Source organism: Echeneis naucrates, chromosome 10, assembly GCF_900963305.1.
Source record: "Echeneis naucrates chromosome 10, fEcheNa1.1, whole genome shotgun sequence".
NCBI classification, from domain to species: Eukaryota; Metazoa; Chordata; class Actinopteri; order Carangiformes; family Echeneidae; genus Echeneis; species Echeneis naucrates.
The window spans coordinates 2,867,668-2,873,667 of record NC_042520.1 but is presented as its reverse complement, the minus strand read 5'-3'; positions in this window follow the sequence as shown (position 1 = coordinate 2,873,667).

The following is a 6,000-nucleotide window of genomic DNA, read 5'->3' as shown; positions in this document are numbered from 1 at the left end:
TATCACGCAGCGTTAGCTGACGGTGTCTCCTGGCTGATATCTACTTGTCATTTGTTTGTCTAATACTGAGCACACTGTTGGGAATTGGGAATTTGTACACTGCACTTCGCAGAGATCCTCCGTCAATCACGGCGTGAGCGGAGTCTCCTCTTTCGTTTTCCGTTGATGAAGACTTTCTCTGCTGATCGTCGCACCTCATTTTTCTGTTTTCCGTACAAACAGTCTGGAAAAGTGAGTCCCATCGCTGTCCATCAGCCAGTAGGCCTCCTTTTGTTTCCTGTGAGAGACCAATCTAACCTTGTGTGTGAAATCTTCCACCAACAGGCTGCATTTCGAATCACAACCGTGTTATAGCAATCAGCAACACAGAGTAGCAAAATGCAGATCTGTTTATTTGAAAATGTCACATTATATAACATTCAGCCGCAATCATTCACTTATTCCTCCTGTAACCGGACCTGGAGTTGCCCAGTATTCCCATCCACTCACACACACGCATCTCCGGTCCTGTCTCGAAGAGTTTGTCCTGAACTTATTTTCTGCAGAAACAGCCAACTCTGCAAGACAACAAAGTTTTTAGTTTTGTGTTTTTTGGTTTGGTCTTTTCACATGTGCAGGTCCTGCGGTATATTACAACCTTTCTGGAACAATACGGCCAATAAATCATTGGAAGTTTCTTTGGACCGAACCATCTGCCAAATGAATGTAATGCAGAATCTCATTTTTTCTTCATGCTTATATTCCATTATAACCAAGTGCAAGGCAGAACATTTGAATAAGAGCCCTCATTGTCCTGAAATGAAAATGTCTGTATATATTTACCTGTTTTTTATAGCTGCTGCGTGAAAGTCAAAGTTAAGATGCCATTCATTTTAAATCAGCGTTTGCTGCGATCGGCCTCCAGCTTTGAAGGAGCCATTTGTACGTTGAGTGTTAGCATTCTCAGCGGTTTGCTTATCAGTGTAGAGGAAAGGAAAGGAGTGAGTTCTGCAGCCTCCAAGCAGGAAGCCACGCCGACGTTAACTCCAGACAGCTTCCGCTGAAGTTTGCAACTTCTCCTCCTGTAAAACACAAAACAGTCGCCACCGCCTGACTCCGTCAAGAAACCACAATCAGGGGCTGAGAAAAGCAGCGCCAGTTCATTCAGGTTTTTGGTTGGTTCAGGCTGCGTCAGCGTCTTCAGAGCTCTGTGGCTCTTTTTCCGGCCTCTTCTTCTTCGGTTGTACGTTTGGAGTTGTTGCTGAATGAATTTGTCATTGATCAGATGCGGATGAGAATTCGTTTCTTTCAAAACGTTTTCTCATCGCTTCATACCGTGTAGAGAGCTCATCACCGTCATAGCAGGTATTTATGGGTTTCTAAGGAGGCGTGAAGGTGAATTGAATGATAAAGTAGTTTTCTTTGCCACACTAGCTGCAGACATTCACGGTTCATATAGAATAAATCGAATGGTTTCAGTGACCCTCAGACTAATTCTTCTTGTGCAGCCATGAGGTTCACATTTGTGGTTTGGAGAGAAATATCTCAACAGCTTTTGGATGGATTGCCATGAAATTTGGTCCAGACTTTCACGTCCCCCTTAGGAAGAATTTAACTTCACCTTTCATCTACAGCCGTCATCAAGACAAAATTTAAATTTGGCCCAAAAAGCTGGATGTGAACAGTTGTGTGAACCTTAAATAACATCACTGCACGGATGCTTCTATTGTTAAAAGTTGCCCGAAAGGCCTTACTTGTGTGTCCTTGTTGTGTTCCCTCCTACATCAGTCCTGCTAACAACAACATGCTCCAAGTTTCTGTAATTTCAGAGATATTTTCTCCAGATTGATTGCTCACCAACAAACTGGCCTTGTCAAGGACGGAGCTGGAGGATTTTCATTTGCGGTCTTGGTTTTGGCCACCAGGTCGCGCTTGAACCTTTGACCCTTGCGGCCAAGTGCTCTATTTGCAAACCTTGACACACACATTAGTTAAGTAGTAAGTGAATTTGGACTTTGAAGGCCGACCAGCTCTCTTGGATTTAACACCAGCTCCGAGGAGCGGCCCTGCAGTGACCTAACTGTGAGCTAAGATCCTTCCTTTTGGCTTTTGGTGCCATAATCAGCATGGTGTAGGCCCATGACCCGAGCACTGATCCCACAACAGATTGAAGACAGGTTCTGGACCGCCTCTTTATGGAGGTCAAATTGTATTTTGGGAATGCAGCCACTCTTCGGTCCCGTGCGATCCAAGTTACATCAAAGCAGCGAGTCCTCTGCCGCTCGCCAGTGTACGACATGCTACAGTATACACTGGCCTTTATTCAAACCCTCACTAATTACCTCCAAAGCTTGGTGGGGACGCTCTGTTGTTTGGAAACACTTGTTTCTTTGGTAACTGGCTAAACCGTGTATGGTGTGCTAAAATAAATGCAGAACCGCCTGATAGATGTACAACTGTAGATTACAGATTGGAGATGAGATTGTGGAAATTACATTCCATGTTCATGCTCGTGTGGTTTGTAATCAGATTCAAGTTCAGTTTCATGTTGTTGCTTTTTTTTGGGGGGGGGGATTTTTTTATTTTTTTTTGGTGGGGGGGCTGAGGGGGCAAAATTGTTCCTTGGAGAGTTTTGGAAAGAGTCCAAGTACAGAACGATTTAAAGTTCATTACGGAGAAGAGGAAAACATACGATAAGACCAGAAGTCAGGAGGTCAAGGGGCTCCCGGGCTTCACCTAAACATGCCACTAAAACCACAAGAAAACAATCATGGAAAAACTGATCCCACAGAAATGCAGAACAATCACAACCACAAATGAAAACCAAACACAAAGTGACAAAAACGCCCACAGAGACACAAAATAGCACAAAATAATCAAAGTGGGACATAAAGTGACCACAAACGTATCAAACTAACTTATAACGGGACAACAAGTGGTCACAAAGAAACATAAAATCACAACAAATGCCGCAAAGGGGAGGACAAACACAAAACAACCACAAATGACCACAAATGTATGAACACGAACTTCAAAGGGACAAAAAAGGCTGCAAAGAATAAAAACAACCCAAAAAACGCAAAAGGGACTCGACACGCCCACAAACCGATGAAAAATAAAACCAAAAAGGGAGAAAATGGCTACAAAGAGACACAAAGCAACCCCAAAGCTGCAGAATGACCACACGTGACATCTCATTCAATCTGGGACTCTGAAGTAGGAGGGAGGAGCCCTTGTCTGTGTCCAGGGGCCCGTTGTCTTCAAATCTGTCCCCTGCAGCCAGCTCGGACGGTTCTCACAGAAACTGGAGGAAAAAGGCAGCTCATAAACTTTGATCTTCCTCATTATGGGACGTCGAAGTGGAACCAATCATGGCCGCCCTGGGAAAACAATGAAACTGCAATTTTCATGTTTTTCTTTGCCAAAATAAAAGTTTACGTGGTCATTTATATCCTGCAGGCCTCCAAAAACACGCCCATGATTCCATGAGACAAAAAAAAAAAAAGAAGCTTTTCCCCTTTCACTGATGCTTAAAAAATAATAATAATAATAAATAAATAAAAATGGCAGCATTATGGATTCTCGACAGAGTGTGTCACCCCAGACTCCAAAACCCACAACTCCCAACTCCACGCCCAGCTGCCTCTTCCTCCCTTTTACAGCCAGACATTCTCCAACTTGTCTGGGTTCCAGGAGTCAACCACCGCCCCTTGACACCAATCCATGCAGGTTAATTGACAATGAAAATACCTGGAGGGAAAACAGCCGTTTATATAATCAAGATTTAAACCTGGTCATATAGGATTATTAAAAAAAAAAAAGTCACGGGCACGCCGCAAAGAAAACAGGCTGGCCTGCAGATGAATAGGTATTCTTTCTTCCCCTCCAATGTGTTGTTTTTCTTTGGGGAGCTTGTGGTCTCGAAGTGCTTTGGACCTCAGTTCTGAGGCGCTTTAATGGAAGCACAGCAGCCACACTGTGCAGAAAATAGCATTAAAATATGTTCCCTGTGTTTTGATACCAAGAAATTCGGGCTTGGGGCTAACACGCAGTCAACACGCATTTTTTTTATTTTATTTTATTTTTTTGAGTTCGCCCGCCGCAGTGACACGCGGGACAGTTATGGCGTCCAAGCGTTTGCCTTAACAACAACAGCAGCAGCAGCAGCAGCTGCCGTTTGCAGCCAGGAAACGCCGCAGCAGATTTATGACCCCGCCGCTCTGTTCTGTTGCTCTGATGCTGAAGACGTTCGTCTCTTGCACCGACTAAAAGCTCATCTTGTGCATCACCAGACCTTAAGATCGGGCTCATGGATTGAATTAACAAACCAAACACACACACACTTTGAGATATGAAGGAGAGAGGCAGTCAAACTCACGCTCATTCACTCACTACAGATCGTCGTCCAAACCACTTCTGCTGGGATGACGGGTAAACAAAATCTCGACATGTATTTCATATTTCTTTCAGCCTGACGTGATGTTGTTCGGTATTTGGATTTCGACAGTGAACGCATTGCTCCCAGACATTGTCAGCACTTAATGTCACCAATGGGGTTAAAAATGAGGCGGGGGGGTTGTATAAAGAAACCACTCGGCGGCATGCAGGTCTTTGTTTCCAGGACAACACCCCAGATACACATCCCTCTCTGTAATCAAGGGTTTACTCACAGCTGCTTGTTTTGACAGGGCTGCGTCAACTGTTTTGACAGCAGCTAAACTTTTCAACCATCCGGCGCTTTTTTTTGTTTTTCCATTTCCTAATGTCTGTGTTCCGATTCATCTGCTCATCCAACTGCAGCTGAGCCACAGAGCTCTGCTGCTGCTTCGTTCAAAAACAAAATAAAAAGGATGTCGTTTTCAAATTGGACACCTCAAGAAAGAGAAAGAGGAAAAAAGGAAAGAGCAGCGGACGTTTTCTTGTTCTCTGACATGCTAATGCAGATGGACGGGGGGGAGGCTCATGCAGGCGGAGCGAGCGCCCGGCGTTTATAGGAACCACCTACTGTGACGGATAGGTCGTTTCTAGGCCCTAAAAAAAGGTTTTATTTATTAGTTAACTGCAGTCAAACAGAAATAACCTAAATCAAATCAGTATTTGCTTTGACCCCCCGCTGCCTTTATATCAGCACCACTTCTTGCACAATTTTTCAAGGTACTTGGTGGGAACGTTCCTTCCAGGCCTCTTGGCGAAAGCTGCTGCAGTTCTTCAGAGGATTTAGTCCAGGCCTGTGTCTCCTCGTGTGATCCCAGACCGACTCCAGGGGGGATCGGATCATCTGCTGCAGGACTCCTGGCTCTTGTCCTGACGTAAAGATGGTTCTTCGTAGACTCCAGCTGTGTGTTTGGAGACCAATCAGACGCTTCCCTGCGATGTGAATTTGCCTAAAACAATGTTTGGAGGACATGTAGAACATTTAACCTTAAAGTGACCCACCAATGTATTCATCAAGGTCAACGCTGAATAATTTGACGCATTTACAGGAAGGTCGTGTAGTTTGATCCAAATTACAGGAAAAAAAAAAAAAACTTTTTGTGTGTTAGCTCAATTTATTGACGTTCCAGGTGAAAGTCCCCGATGAACGTTTAAAACTCGTGTATTTATCGCTGGAACTTTATTTTTTCCTTCCACATTTTTCATGTTTAGCTCACGTGCTCAAGATTGTGTTAGCTTAGCATTTAGCTTATTTAATAACAGGAAGCGTAAAAAGTAAGCACTTTTAGTTTTACCTGTCATCAGCAACAACGTTTGTGTTTCTTTCCAAGGAACTTCTCGGGATGATGTTTGAAATAGATAGGACTTTTTGCATCTGTAAAATACTTCACTGAAATCGCCTCGACATAAAACACAAACATCCTTTTCACGATAAAATAACACATCAAATGACGCAAATAAAGAGAAATGACCAAAACTGAGGGTGTGGTTCTTTGACTTTCGCTTTCCAAAAATGGAAAAGTGCTAAAGTTTCACTTGTGCCACAAAGTGCCAGGTTGTTGGGACTAAATTAGGAGGGGACACTTT